Source organism: Pinus tabuliformis, chromosome Q, assembly GCF_031772625.1.
Source record: "Pinus tabuliformis cultivar Carrire ecotype Pingquan chromosome Q, CPIR1, whole genome shotgun sequence".
NCBI lineage: Eukaryota > Viridiplantae > Streptophyta > Pinopsida > Pinales > Pinaceae > Pinus > Pinus tabuliformis.
The window spans coordinates 1,317,082,078-1,317,099,299 of record NC_142296.1 but is presented as its reverse complement, the minus strand read 5'-3'; the positions used below and the strand labels follow the sequence as shown (position 1 = coordinate 1,317,099,299).

The 17,222-nt window shown below is 32.5% G+C and overlaps 1 pseudogene; it reads left to right on the top strand.

Annotated features, from left to right (window-relative positions):
* LOC149224682 (putative protein S-acyltransferase 7 pseudogene) overlaps positions 1-17,222 on the top strand; it is a 39,698-nt pseudogene that overhangs the window by 370 nt on the left and 22,106 nt on the right.

Genomic DNA, 17,222 nt, shown 5'->3' with positions numbered 1-17,222 from the left:
CTCCAGGCCATGGCGGGTATGAGAAATCCGTTATATAACAGTCTCCATGCAACCGTCATTCAATGAATTGTGATTGCACGGAGCGGAGCGGAGTGGAGTGTGATCAGTCCTGCCCTCCTGCCTGCCTGTCAGTCATGTCATGTCTTGTGAGTAAAGAAAGAAGACGGCATGCAGAGCAAGTGAAATTTGTGAATACCGTCGGGCTGCCTGCCCCGTGAGTGGCGTTCTTGTTCTTGAGATTACTGTGCAGGTCCTTGATTGCGATGCGGTGGAAAGCGTGATTACATCGTATGGGAAATCATGACCGTTTTGACAAACTATATAAAGATCATCATGCCTTTCTTTCCCTCCCTCCCTCCCTCCTGCCCTGCACTGCCTCTTGTAAACGGGTTGCAATTCGGTGGTTCAAATAAATTATTAATTTGCCTTCCATGAACTATAAACTGCCTTTCACAGAAATTCGTCGGGGAAACATGCGGCCCTTTTGTTGGATTAAGAAAAAGTGAAAGAGAGAACATGTCACTTTCAATTTTTTCGATTTCAGTCAAATTTGGGGATGGAGACAATACGCATCAGGGTTTGGACCCCAACACAAATTTCTCTCTTTTTCCTTTTACGCTTATTTATGTGATGTCTAATTTGTTCTTTTTAACACACTTATGTGGATAATGCTTAATTTGCAAGTTGGAACTTGAGGACTTCCCCTTCTAGGATGAACCAATCAACCTTTGGTAAAGTGTTTTTTTCACTGATTCTTTTTTGGTTTTTTATGCAAAGGGATTTGGTTGGGGTGTTTCATATGGAGGTCTGATTGTTTGGTAAGGTAAGATGAGTGGTGGGAGTTTAGTTGGATTTTTTCTAATTTGTTATTTGGTTTGTTTGATAAATTAAATAAAATTGTGAATATAATAATGTGGTGTTTTTTAATTAGAATTTAATTGGTTGGTGTCAAGTCTTATTAGTATAAATGGTTGAGGATGGGTCTTTTTAGAAAGGGGACTCAAGATCTAGGGGAGGAGACATGCTAAAATAGGTCTCTTTAGCAAGGGGACTCAAGATCTAGGGGAGGAGACACGCTAAGGGCTAGTGTGGCCTAGGTCGGGTGTGATTCCTGATCCCCAACCCCGAGTGATTTTGACGGCTTAGATGCCATGGTTTCTCAAGCCACAAGTCAAGCCTAGATAAACACAAATTACTTTGACAAAAAAAAATTAAAATTATAATACAATTTTATTAAAATTTCATTTTTTTAATGTAATGATGTATTTATTGTTTTATCAAGAAAAATCTAATGGTCAATATTTAATAAGATAGGTTAGAAACGTGACAAACAAAAAATAATTTTAATCAATTGATAAATAGGATAGATGAAAGATGATAGTGATACAATTTTATTCAAAATTTCATTTTTTTAATGTAATAACGTGTCTATTGTTTTATCATGAAAATTCTAATGGTCAATATTAATCAGATAAGTTAGAAATAACATTTATAAAAACTATAAACTTTAGTGATGTTGATTTTTTGTAAATTAAAATTATTTAATATTTTTATTAAAAAAATAACATTTAAAAATTTATTAAAATAAATTATGAGATAAATCTTAATCAAATAGACATTAGATAGACATAATATAAATAAAATTAATAAAATTTAAATATTTTTTAACTTTTTATAAATAAAAATTATATTAAATAAATAATATTTTAAAAAAATATAACTTTATCTGTGACTAAAAAAGTATTATATCCTTTCCTACTTTAAAAAAATGTTATAAAAAATATTACTTTATTTATTTATTTAAATTTTAAAAAACAATCTAGAAAGATAAATGTAATGCTATACTACAACACTTTATTAGCTTTTTGATGGTATAATCTAGTTATAACAAGACTATGTCATGTGTGAAAGAGAATAACACCAATTCTATATGATTTTGAAAAAGGTTTTGAAACTAGGGTGATTACTTTATTCTTATGTTAAGCATGAAATTATTAAAAGTGGATTAAGGTGTAGATGTTTTAACTCGTGAATTTTTATAAAGAAATTTTATTTAAGGGATTTAGTCTTTGGATTGTAATTAGTTTTATGTGGTTGATTTTAGTTAAATTAATCTAAAATAATAAACATATTTATTCATGTGGGTTTTCTTAACTTCTTGTTTCACATGTGAATCTTTTGAATTATTTGTTACGTACACATTTATTATTATTTTCGTTTGTTACAATGTTATAATATTAAAAATCGTCTATCTCAAATTTCAACATTTAATTTATCAATTATTTATATAAAATTAAGATATACCTTCCTCAAAATTTACAACTTCAAATTATATATTAAATTTGACTTCAAACACATATAAAATTCAAATTTATTAAATTATTACAAAAGTATACACTTTTTTTATATTAAAAATAAATAATATTTCTTAGAACTATTTTATTTTATAAAACATGAAATTCATCTCAATTTTAGTCAAAGTCAATCCGAGCGAAACTCTCGGGTCATATTTCTTTCAAAATTTTCGCCTAAAATTGAGGTAAGAATGTGCTAAAATCAAAGTGTAATAAAGTTGAACTTTGCAGAGGAAATGAAGGAATAATAATAAAGACGACTGCTAATAACCACTGACATGGGAAGTCCATAACGAAGCCTTTACCACGATCGGTGCATGAATTCAACCTTTTACTTTGAATATCATTATAAATATATACTAATTATTAAGTTGTTTTAATTAATATTTTATAGTAAAAAATATAAATAAATAAATAATTTTAAATAAAAATAATAATAATGGTAATAAGTAATACGGAGTGATTTTTAATTTAATTTAATTATTCATATTTTTATATTACTTTGTTTTTTAAAATTTGTAAATTTTATTTTAAAATAATGTAGATTAAAGGGTTAATATTCACTCTCATATAATGATGAAATAGATTATTACTTTATTTTTATTATATTATTTTTGCTATAGGTATTAATAATTTTTAGTTGGATGTCTGTACTTAATAACTTTTAGTTTGGATGTTTGTACTAGTGTAACATTATAACTTTTAGGTGACTTTGTATCACCTTTAACATGGATCTATGGGTGAAATGGTTCATGGAATTTGAACATAGGAGCTTTTACTTACATTTACTTTAGTGAGTGAGCTCTCTTGGGGAGCAGAACAATTTACTATTAATTGACATTTCAAAGTAACATTATAATAAAAGGCACTTTCTTTAATAGAAACAACTCAATGAATAACAACATGGAATCTTGGGAAGAAGATGGTAATAGCCTTATAGATTGTACGTTCAAATCAATGCTATATTGTTTTTCTTTATCTTCCAAATTATCAAATATGCTTGATGTCAATGATAAAATTGTGTATATCACTTGACGATAATAAAAATAGGGTATATATTAACTATTTAAAAAAAAGGCATCACCATTTTTGTAGGGTCACAACCTTTTAGTAGAAAATGTATCTTTGTTTAAAAAGGTAAATTAGTTGTCCCTAGTTAGTAGCTTGAGTTGTTGTGAGCACAATTTTTTCTCTTATCCAACCATGTTCAATTCCAAAGGACATGTTTGGCATGTTCTGATCAAGCTTGAAGAGTAGGAGACCTCTAGAATAGATCTCACTTAGTTGGGTTGAGGCATCTTAGCTCTTGGTAAGTCATAACTTTTTGGTATATCTGGTTTGGAGACTATTGGATATACTCTTAGTGTTATAGTGGCATCTGGAAGGTTTGATCTTATGCCTTGCCCATATTACTCCAATGGGTTTACTTTATAGTCAAAGAGAGGATGGAGTGATCTATCAACACTTCGTAATTTTATACCCCATCAAAATGTCAATTAATGTTTATCTAATCCAAAGAGCATCTAAAATAAAACATAAATGACACGAGTTAAAAATAATTGATAGTAGAGAAGAAGAGCTTGGAGCTTTGGAAAATAAAGGAGTATGAAGGGGTGATAGTGTGCTAGCAACCACACACTAACTTAATCATCCACCCACTTGTCTACCAAGCTGCTTAACATCACTCACTACATGAAGAAAAAAGAGAGAGCACTAGAGTCAAGATAAAATAACAAAGAAAGTGTGGTAGATGGGAGTTGAAATTGCAGAAATGGTGACTTAAACACATCACAGATGATTTAGTATTAGGAGTTGTGCCATACACTCCTAGTCTTCTGTCAAGAAATGAGATTCTATTATACATAAATAGAGAAAATAGATCCATCTACATAGACAACAAATCTTATTTTATTGCACCCAGTGACATTTTGATTCAGTTTTATGATGTTTCCCAAATAAACAGTCTTTAATTAATTATTGTTATATTAGTTGGAATGTACATAGTGATCCTCTTTTATATATTTTTTCCTTATGTTTGTCATTCCCATAACAAACAATAAGCCCATGATAGCTCCAATCAAATTCCATCGTTTCAATTGACATCAATCTACCATATACAAGAAAAATCAATTTGTTATTTTTTATTGTGAACTCAAGAGTAACAAACTATGGTTTGAATTGTGCTTTGTCTTGAATCCATATCATTGTTTTTATTAATTGGGGAAAATCCCTTGCACAGAGGGGTTCCTTGACACACTCCTCCATTGGTTTGATTTATTTCATTTAGTATTGTTAGCAATCAACTTTTGGAGTGATATTATTTGCATTGTAATTATAAGACAAACATACAAGTTTTTGTTCTCATTGCAAATATATAATAGAACATACACATATGGGTAATAAACAATTTTTTATATCAATGGAAACAAGATAGTAGAGCACTTTTATAGTCTAGCAGTGGTTGCAAAATAGCATGGGATTTATTTATATAGTAAGCATTAATGTTGGTGAGGTAGGTGGGCTATAAGTCGTTGATTTAGAAATCATCTATTATTAGAGCTCAAGTTCAAAGTTACTTAGTGAAACATTTATAGAAAACATCCACAATGGATGACATGATAGTGGTCAAGCAAGCCTATAGAGGAGTAGAAAACCAACAATGGAATTGATTCCTCATTAAGAGCATAGTAAGGAAGATCTAGAAGCTATTTTTACTTGGTTAGATAAGAACATTGTTCAATTGCTAGAGATGGTAACAAAACTATAGATAATTGATGGTAGGGAAGCATCCTTAGTAGAGGTGAATAATGAAGCTAAAATGTTTCCCAAAGGATTCCAAAGGTGAGAAGCTTAGAAATTCAAGTAATGATAACACTTTTTCTTCATCTTCTAGTGTTCCTTTCAAACTTGAAGAAAATATTCAAATATTAATGTTTGGTGATCTAGTTAACGTTAAAGTTTTGAATAGAAACAAATGGAATTTTCTTTTGGCCTTTATCAAAATCAAGAAGGACATCAATTTTGTTTGCCCATTTGAAGATGATCATACATGCTCAATTATGGTGGGAGAGCTATGTGGATGCATTGATGATAGGAAAGATGCCCATGATTATGAAATGGGAGGATTTCAAGGCAGTATCGATGCAATGCACCCAACCATTCTTGTCCCCATTGAGATTGTGGGATAGTTGGAAAATTCCCTCAATTTCTCATATTTAACATAGATTTTATACCAATAACATTCGATTATGTTAGCTTTGATAATATAGTCATTTCTATGTAGTTATATGATGAAGTCACATGCAAAATGACAAGAAATCTCATGAAATTTTTATTGAACATACATAATTATATATATAGTTTATGCAAGCATAGCAACATATAAGCAAATAGAATACTTAGCTTGAATAGCATAACAAAAAGAATAAACCAAAACACTTATCTTTTGTATAAGCACCAATGAGCTATATGCCTCAAATATTCCACTAAACCATAGACTCTATTGCTTCATCTCTTTGAATAGTAGGTCACCCCCAAGCTAGGGCTATGACTCCACTAGGGAAATGTCTACCTAAGGTAACTAGATAGTTAGTACAAAAATCAACTAAGCCAAGGTACCGAACTATTACAAAAATTCCAGTAAGAAAGGTCTCATTGTATCAACCTATAATCCAAGGAAATGTACTCCCTTCTTTACTTCATAGTCCCTTACTTTATATGGCTTCCCTTCTAGGGATCTAGCATGGGTTGGCTGGGATGTCTTGCAATTGTCACTCTAGGAACTTAAGATTCAATAATGGAGTCTCCAAGTACCCTCCAAGCCTCACACACTATGTAACATACCCATGAAATTCTCCCTCTTAGGATCCATCCTCCCCCAAGGAAACCTAAAGGAGAAATATCCATAGAATTCCACCTAGGATTCTTAGGGTTCATAAGGTAATAAGGTTATAATGGCTCTCCTAGATTACACCCATGGGGGCTTCTCCTTGTTGATCAATATCTTATCATGTTCAATCATAATTGGGGTTTTAGAATTGTGAAAAATAAATTCAATATATTATAGGTATTGGAGGGGGGATGATAAGTATGGTAGGTTTATATGTATTTGGGGGTATAAAAAAGGGGTATCTAGTAAAACTAAGTTTTTTTTTCTTTTGGAATAATTTTTTTTCTTTTTTTTTGGGGGGAGGGGGGGGTGGCGTTGAGAAATCTAGGGCATCATATGGATTAGAATATTTAGGACGATTTCTCCTAGACTTTGACATTTTTATTGTGATTTCTCTTTTATTCTTATTAGTTCTTCTTTCAATTTATTATGTTCTATTCATCATGACAAATGCCAAACAATGAAGATCACGACATTGGACACAAGATGTAGGCACTCAACCAGTGCTAAAATCCCTCTATATTGGAAAAACCCAATCAAACTCTTCCACTAGTAAATCAAATAAGATAGACCAAGACCTTAGACCCAAATGACCTTACACCTCCACCAAGTTAGCATTACAAGATGATTCAACAAACTTCAATATTCTCTTCTTTATTTATCAGCTACAACCCAGCAACAATCTAGAACTTCAACCCACAAAAACTTCAGAATTTTGGTCCCCAATAATAATCCATAATTTCGACCCTAGTTACTTCATAACTTTAGCCCAGCAACAATCCAAAAGCTTTGCATGTGTGAGACAAGGAGAGAGAAAATTTTAACTTCTTGTGCTTGACAAAGTCCTGCATCTTTTTCGTTATCCCTTTCCTCCTTGTTCCTTGAATTTGACACCTTTTCTTGCCCTAGAAATTGCAAATTGAACTTGTTTAGTGAGTGCTCCAATTCATTTCGAGTTGTTTCCTTTATATAGGATAGTATGCCCCTCAATTAGGTCAAATTGTCCAGTTAGAGGCCAACTTATTGGAGGAGATCTAAAAGACTTATTTTACAATAAAATGAATTTCTTTCTTGATAGATGAAGCCCAAGTAGGGTCTTTTACATTATGACATAGACAAAAACACTTGACATAAACCATAGACACCTACAATGGAGGCTTTTACCTATAAACCATTGACCCAAGCATGAAGCCCATGATTTAATAGGTCAATTTATTTTATAATAATATTTCTTCTTCTTTTTTTCATTCTTTTGAAAAATACATTACATCATGACTTAAATACAATTATAAAGACTAACACTTGTTATATTCTTCAACACTCCCTCTTAACTAGGGAGGTATTCATAATTACTTATATACATAAGTACATGGAAGATCTCAAAGTGATATACTCTATGAACAGTCACAATACATGCAATGTATAGATTAGATACCTAACTAGGGTACTCTAATTGGATGGGACTAAGGTGAACTCAATCTTTAGCCACTCTAGGTACCATCAAGCTTTTTAGCTCTATCACCAACCTAAGGATCTAGGTGCATATTGAAGGTCAGAGCTCCATGACCAATGCCACCATCCCTACTTTGGGATCTATATATCAATACATAGGACAACCAAATGTCCTCTAAAGCATCTTACCATAAGATGCTTCCATCTCTCCTTATACACTAAATTAGATATATATTTTCCACTTCCAAGCATGCTTCAAAACGTTCAGTCTATTTATGGATAGTTCTTACACAATTGCAACTCCAATCAGTAATAACCTTTATATATATATATATATATATATATTATATAAGTAAACACAAACCTTCAGAGTTCTCAATCATTCAGATGCTATCATCAAGTTATCCAAATACAACTTGTCAGAAGCTTTATTCTTTTATTTCTTCAACAACACCACAAGCATCCTCAGTACTTCTCAAGTCTTTTATAACTTCATGAATCATGAAAATCTATTTGTAGTACTTTCATTCATTCTTTGGTTTCATTATTTCTTCAAGGTATTCATTATGATTGCCATAATATGCCCTCCCTCTTAACTAGGGAGTGATATCCTTTCTTCTAACCAAGCTCCCTCTCAACTTGGGGATATCAACAACTTCCTTTTTATAAGATCATAGAAACTTTAACTTTTCAAGGTTTCATTCTTCCTCGCAGCATCAAGGTCATCTTGATCAACAACATTTTTATAGCTTCCTTCATCATGCTCATCATTATTATCATCTTCAATTATGAACATCTTCAACATCTTGAATATCATGTACCTGAAAAACTTTAATAATAAGTAAAACCAACTACAAATATATAGAAGCATAAAGTTAACTATATCAAAATCATATCATTATAATGGAAGCATCAAAACATTCAAACTTTATACATTAGATACTTAAACCTGGTTAGGTATGTAATCAATAGGGATCACATCTTTTTACGTACTAGACTTTGATTTCTTGCTAGGTTTTTGTCATGATCCCTAGATTCCATCTTCATGACATAAAGCCTTAGATATCAACAATTCAATCAATTAATAATCCAATCATAGTAATATAGTGCTAAGTTTTCAACAATATGCTTTTAGAATTACATGTCGGACTCTACTAGGGTTTGTTGCAAACCCCTAGATTTTATCATCAAAGCTAAATCATATCAATAATTGAAAACAATATCATCATGTCCTAGAATATCAATCTCTACTAGGATTTTGTTACAAACCCTAGATTTCACAAACTAAAACATTAGTATCAGCAATTAAGTTAACATACTCACATATACGTATCTACTATCATTTCACATTAATATCTACTAGGTAAACCCAAGATCAATAAATCAAACAATTGTGACCAGGCTATACTTTCGATTGAACAAACAAATATACAACTAAAGTTTCATTCCTAGGATAAAACTCTAACTATTACAAAGGTTTTTTTCATAAAACCTAAATCACCAAACCTTAAAAATATAGAGTTTCAATATATAACCTAGACATTAACAGTGAACCCTTGAGAACTACAACATTACCAAAACCCTAAACATCAAGAGAATAGAAATTTATCAACAACCCCTAAATAGACTAGGGTTTGATAATTGACATACCCTTACCATCAATAGGCTAGGGTTTTACAGTGAACCCTAAAGGTTAAGGTTTCACAAAAAATTATCAAATAAGAGATAAAATGATAAGAGTAGATTCAATCTAATGATGAATAACCCTAACAAGAATCCTTGTGATTCAAAATATTGAACAAAATAAAGTTAGTAATACAAGAGAGATTTCAAAATTATTGTATATTTTAATGAAGAAGTTCAACTACAAAATCTTATGGTCTTAGAAATACCTTAACTTCCTCTTTTTACAAATATTGCAGGGATTCCTTGAAGTGATCCCTATGAATTTAGCCATGATCTTTATACCTGCAATACTTATTGAGAAATACTACCAAGAAAAATATGTGATACAAAAAATATTATGTCAATAATTCAATCTAGGATTTCTATGCAACAATGGAGGATGGACTCCTAGGGTATTCAAATACAAATCTTAGCTTACAAAATTATCACATCCATCCATACCCTAAACTACACACAAGCCCTAGAAACTAGGAAATAGGTTTTTATGAGGGAGCAAGTAAGTTAGGGTTAGGATTTCATATGACTAGGGTTTATCCATGAGTCATCTAGGGTTTACAATCCTAGATATCAATATCAATATCAACAACTGATAACAAACCCTAGAACCATGTAATTAATTAACCTTAGAATATCTTAACAAATGAATATACTATACATACCTCACAATTACATACCTCCATCCTTCATGTTCATAGAGACTGCTACAAGGCTTGCTCCAGGATGTCATAATCTTCAAAACAAATACTTTCCATGATGTATGAGTTGCTTGCACAGGTACTGTTGTCTTTATCCTTGATCCAATATTTTGTATGATTCTTTCAGATTAGTTGAACAATATTTCTTCTTTAATACTAAATTCAGATTATGTGATTACCACAGGATGTGGCTTTTACTTCAAGTATTTCATCCTTTATGTCATTAAATAGGTATAGGTTGTTCAAATAAATCAGGCTAGGTTTATTATATACACATTTCTGAAGTAAGGGTGTCAACCCTCTTTCATCGTGATTGTAGCCTTCCAATTAGCTTGGACTTACTTTGTAGGATGAATCCTTAGAATTCAAACATGCTCAGAACTTGAGAATATGACAATAACTCTCTTTTGGCAGTGATTTTAGAGTATAACAAGTCAGCTGAGAACTTTGATCTATTAGTCAAGATGCTTGGCCTTGAATGAATTACAATATTGGCTCTTCGGTCCCCTAGAATAGGGATTATATGCCCATCAACCAACCTCACTATGCTTGCGACGTAATCACTATAACTAAGGCTTGGAATTTGCCCAAAATTGTAAAATTATTCTTCTGGAAGCTTGATCTTAGATGATTGATTTCCTTTGCTTGTCTAGAATCCCTTTGTGACCTTCTTCCTTCCCTTATGCAAGTAAACCAAGCTCTGATACCATGTTGATAAATCTAGGGCATCATCTGGATTAGAATCTTTAGGTAGATTTCTCTTAGAATTTGACATTTTCTTGTGATTTCTCTTTTATTCTTATTGGTTATTCATTCAATTTATTATGTTCCATTCATCAATACAAATTCCAAACAATGAAGACCACAACAAGGGACACGTGATGTTGGCACTCATCGAGGGCTAAAACCCCTCTATAGGGGAAAACCCAATCAAACTCTTCCACTAGTAAATCAAATTGAGATAGACCAAGACCTTAGACCCAAATGGCCTTGTTCCTCCACCAAGTTAGCCTTCCAAGATGATTCAACAAACTTCGGTAGTCTCTTCTTTCTTTTGCAGCTACAACCAAACAATAATATAGAACTTTGACCCCCAACAACTTCGGAATTATGGTCCCCAACAATAATATAGAATTTTGACTCCAACTACTTTATAACTTCGACCCAACAACAATCCAACAAATTTTCACACGTGAGACAAGGAGAGAGAAAAATTTGAATTCTTGTTCTTGACAAAGTCCTTTTTCGCTAGCCCTTTCCTCCTTGTTCCTTGGATTTCCCACCTTTTCTTATCCCGAAAATTGTAGATTGAACTTGTTGAGTGAGTGCTCCAAATGAGGTTGAGCTATTACTTTTATATAGGAGATTATGCCCCTTAATTAGGTTAACCTGTCCAGTTTGAGGCCGACTTGGTGGAGGAGACCTAAAAGACCTATTTTGCATTAAATTATATTTCTTTCTTGATAGATGAATCCCAATAAGGGTCTTTTACATTATGACATAGATAAGGACACTTGACATAAACCCTAGAAGCCTACAATGAAGGATTTGACCTATAAACCATTGACCGAAGCATGAAACCCATGCTTTAATAAGCCAATTTCTTTTATAATAAAATTTCTTTTTTTATTTCTTTCTTTTGACAATACATTACATCATGACTTATATACAATTAGGGAGACTAACATTGTTACATTCTTCAATAGGGGGGTCCCAAAAAAATATTTTGGAAGCTACTTAATAATTTCTAGTGAAATTAAAAGTTTCTTTAATATCCCATGAACATGTGTTATGTCATAGGTTCACGAAGTGAAGACCATATGCTCACAACCTAACATGACAAGGCAACAATGTCATCCAAAATGAACAAAAAGGGTGGATTTTCCTCTATGTCCAAACTTTCTATATGCATGGCTTCCTTTGGAGAAGTGGCACTCTATGAGCCATGCTAATAACACTTAGGAAATCATCCCCATTCTATGTAACATAGGATATAACATTAGATTATGACCTAGGACTTAGGCATATTATATTATTTATTGTCTTAGCCCGTTATTCTAAATCTTTTAGCCCCCTTACCTTTCAATCTCGTGAAGTCCTTGTTGGCCACCCAACAGACTCCCCTCTCACTTTTCAAATGATATGGGTCCCTGCTTAATTATATGGTTTATCTCTAATTTTTATACCTCACTTTGAATTATAATGACCATTACAATTTAGAAGCTGAGATTTTATTCTGGAATTTGACATGATTTACTTCTTTTTATAGCATGTGGATTGATGAGACACATTTTAAATCCTATTGATAATGTCGATGGTTCTATTGTTGTATTGAGAATGTTTCTTCCTTTTTGTGAAGTTATATATATATATCTATATATATATATATATATATATATATATATATATATATATATATATATATATATATATATATATATATAGATAGAGAGAGAGAGAGAGAGAGAGAGAGAGAGAGAGATCTTTTGGCCAACCTTATAAGACTATGGGTCTATTCAATTGAGCCTGCATATGGATATTATTTGTTTATTGTGCACTCATATATTATACAAGCTCATGGATCATGAATAGTTTGAACATTGTCGAACCTTGTTATGATATACAACATATATGTTTACATTCTTATTGGTTCATGCTCTTTGATATGCACAATGTTGTGATTCTGCGACCTTATAATATCATTTGATATTATTTATATTCCAGTGGTGTTATGACTTAACACATCAAATTTTAATACTATATCCCATGGTTTTGTGCGTAATCCAAATATGATAAGGAAGGATCTCGGTGCATTATATGAGGAGATAATTTTTAACAACTATAGGTATGGTCATTGGATTTTTTCATAAATGAATTATATGTTTTATCATGACCTATCATCACCTATCCAAACTGGCACTTGTAACTTATGACACCTTGTTGTATCATTCATTGTTGTTATGTCTCGAGTTGTGTGTTAAGATTATGGCTCTGACTATTAGCATTATTTACACCAAGTACTCCCCACCAATTTCTCAATTCACAACCTAGGGTTTTCATTTCGGTAATATTTCCATTCTTGTTTTGAGTCCTCATCTTGTATGTCACTCTGTAACACCTAAGGTTTATCCTATAGAACTCTACTCAGCTCATTTGAGTGAAACCACTACCTAATTTTCATCTTTTGTATTGTAATGTTTAGGGTCTAAAACCCTTGTCTACTTATTTTTACCTAACCAAGGTTGAAGCTTATCAAATGCTCAAAAGTGTATCTGGTGGTTCAAACCGAGTTGATTGGAGGTGATATTGTTGAGTCTTATGAGGAGTATTTAACTCTCTTTCAAGAGGTCAATTGGTGGGAATTTGTCCAATTCTTCCAAGGTTTAAATGAAGAGGTGTTTAAGGATTTCACATCAACCTTCAATGAAAGAAATGATAAGCTCGATGACATCAAAATTTGGATCGATGTAAACATCATTGTAGAAGTAACTCTCCTCTCAATGGAAGGCAAAAACTAGTTAGAGAATTGTGTTGTGCATAATTATTTACCATGGAGAAAGTTTTTAGCCTCTAAGAGTTGTGTGTATAATGTTAAAGGTATGCTCATTATCTATCTAAAACCCAAAGGGAAGGATTTGTTATATTTTGTTTCATGGTTTATAACATCTGAGGGTAGATACAGGTTTGTTTTCATATGACTAGTGCTTCCCCAAAACCAGGGCCCTTTAAATAAAACTTTTTAGTAGTCTTTTGATTCAGAAAAAGCCACAATGAAGAAGCCTTTGGAGTAGAAAATAACTTTGCAACTCTTGTTCCATGAAGAATGGATCCATTTGTAAAGATTGGCTAAGTAAGGCCATAAACCATTAAAATGACATATTAGGGCTAGCTCTGCATAACTTAAAGGTGGTACTCAAGAGAAGGGTGGAATATTTCTGAGGGAACTTCGTTAGATTTTTTTACTAGAAATGATTCAAGAGCCGCTTGGGATTGAGATGCCTTTGAGGAGGGTTGAGCATGCACAAATTATTTATAAGAACTATGAGGAGGAAGGCTTGCACACAACCCCCACCCCCCATAAAGTAAGGGCCATAAAAATAGTGGCATCTTTACCAATATTAAAGGTTGAAAAAGGGGATGAATCAAATTACATGACATAGGGAATACCCACTTTGAGGTCTAGGTAAATATTGAGTTCCCATACCAAATCCCTATTGTAGACCCCAAGGAATAGAAAATGCCTAAAGAGAAGTTTGACAAGGATACGAAAACATATTTGAGGAAATGGGGGTTGACGGCATAGGACAACAAAAGAGTAGGGTATAAATCTTCCACTTCCATCATAACCACCATCGCCATAGACAACCTCCTCTGCCCCAATCATTTCCTTGGCCTCCATCATTGCCTCCACTGTTACCCTGGTCGAAGGCTCCATCAAGCCATGTAACATCTAGGGCCATGGCTCTTTCACCATTCTCATTCTTGACCATCTACATTGATGGGGTTAGCTCTTTTCATCTTTTTTCCTACTATGATTATCCCTTTTTTCTCACCATTTGCACTTGTTCTCACTAGTATCTATCTTATTTACATGCGATTTTTGAGTAAGGGCCTCCTTTGAGCACAAAGAGGTAGCATTACTATTCCAAGATCCTTTTTTATGATTTTTAATAGTTTTAAATGGTTTTGGATGTATTCTATTGATTACTCACTCATAGGTGGAAATATGAACTAAAGAAGATAGGTAATAATACTAGTAACAATCGGTTAAGTACCCGCATTAGTAGCTACATGCATTCCATACTAGCAGCTACTAGCATCCAGTACTGACAGAATATGTGAGCCCAAAACTTATGGAATGGATTCTGTATGCGACATAATAGTTTTTGGGTGTTGACAAGCCAAAGTTGGATCCCTTCAAGGTATTATGTGTATGTGCCATGTCATGGCTTGAGCCTTCGAACAATTTTCAAGGTGAACATGATTAGTCAGCTATTGTGAGATGGTTGATGGTTTGAGATTACTATATTAGAAAAAAGGCCCTATCCTCATGCACTTCGTGTCATGAGGACATAAGGGCTTCACTGGGGGATCAATACCATACCACATGTGTTCATATTGGGGGATATATATTGAGGAAAAAATGACATAATATATTGGGGGGTATATAGGGTGTAAAAGGTTTTTATATTGGAAGGTATAAAAAAATGGAGCTCAAAGTTAATGAAAAAATTTAAAGGGGTATATAAAATGTTAATGAAAAAATGGATACCTACAATATCTAGTGAAAGTAGGGCTTTTTTAAATTGGGAAGGTGTATTGGGTTCGTAGTGGTAGGGGGTTAAATAATGTGATTTTGAGTGGTATTTTCCAATATGTAGTCAAATTAAGGGTATTTTTTAATATGCCACGAATGCACGTGATATGTCAAAGGTTCATTGAGTGAAGCTCCTGTGCATGAGGATAAGGATGTCTAATGTGTTATTATTTTTTTCCTTTCTATCCTAGGATGGAATTCAAATATCTACATGTCTTTTGAATTAGTTGTTGATATCTTGTAACAATTCAGCTATAATTTACATTTTGAGCTCTTTAAATATGATCCTTATGATATCACGAGGGAGATGATAGGAAGGATGTTATAATATACTAATGTTGCTCATTTTGAAGACTTATTATGGTGATGTTGTAAGGTTTACCACGATTAATAAAATATTTGTTTTCCAAAACATTATGCTTGTTATCCCATAAGTTTTTGTAGATAAACACACTTATCCTGCTGGTTGACTTGGCCTACCATTCTAGTTTGGATAAGATTTTCTATTGATATGCTTAGTGTAATATCCATTCTTTTTTGCATTAAGTATCTAGTAACTCATTCTTATTGATTCATTTTGTTGATATCTGTGTTTTTGTAATATATATTTGTTAGTGATAGTCATTAGAAAGGGTGCATCTCATAGGAGTTAATCTATTTTCCAGGAGTGTAAGTCAATCTGATTTGCATATGCAAAAAGGTGTTGTTATATTATAGTTATGAGAGATTTGATGTGTGAGTCTACTTATGGAATATTTTCATTCCTCTAAATTTGCAGTATTAATTCAACTAGTTATGTTGTGTTTTATTATTCTAAAAATTAAGTGCTCCTATTGGATGACATATCACAATCATTATTGAAACAATATTTCATATTCATGAGTTATTACATGAGATGTGAAAACTTTCATATAGCTAATGGTATGATGATAAAGGTTGTGCATTGATATTACTCCACGATCTATGGACTCTGATATGAATGAATAGTGATTTGTCGAATGAATTTATGTTGACCCAATGCACAAAATGCGATAAAAAAAAGTAAGTCAGAGTAGTAGGTGTGAGGATTAGTATGAATGCAAAGTAATACTTTGATTGTTCTGATTATGTAAAGATTTTATTGAAGTATTGATATTTCTGGCATGAATTGTATTTGGAAGCTTATATAAAGGGTTCCCATATATATAGGACTTAAATGGAAGTCATATTTCATGCTCAAGAATTTAACACGTAGAGTCTAGGAGTCTAGTAATTTAGTAACCAACACTTGGTGATTTTTACTTGGTTATTTTAGAATAGTTTAGATTATATTTCCCTTCAACATTTTATTTATATGTCTTGTTTTTCCTCTCCAACATTTTATTTTAAAGATATTTGGGTTGACAAATAGAACCTTTGTACCTCATTCATCCAATCACATTGAACACTTGAACGCTTGTCATGAGCAGTGAAAGGTAGTAGTTTCATAGCTAAGACAGGAGATCTAGGGTAGAGGGTAGATTATACATACCTAAACCTCATATGCTTTTAATTTCAAGATTTCAAAGTTCATTTTTCATTCCCAACTAGATCATATAAGATTAGAGGTTCGATCCTACATTTATTTTGCTAAGACCTCTAAGTTCACAAAACCCTGGGTTGATAATTAAGTTTTGGGATTATAAGTATATATATTTTCCCCCACATTTTTAGCGTCATTTTCGGGAGGTGCTAAAAAGGGATTAGGGAATTGGGAGTACTTGTGATTTGGGGAGTAGGAAATGTAAGATGCAAAGATGCCTTGTCTCAAAATAATTGGAAAATGTTCTAGCCTGCAATGCCCACTTTAG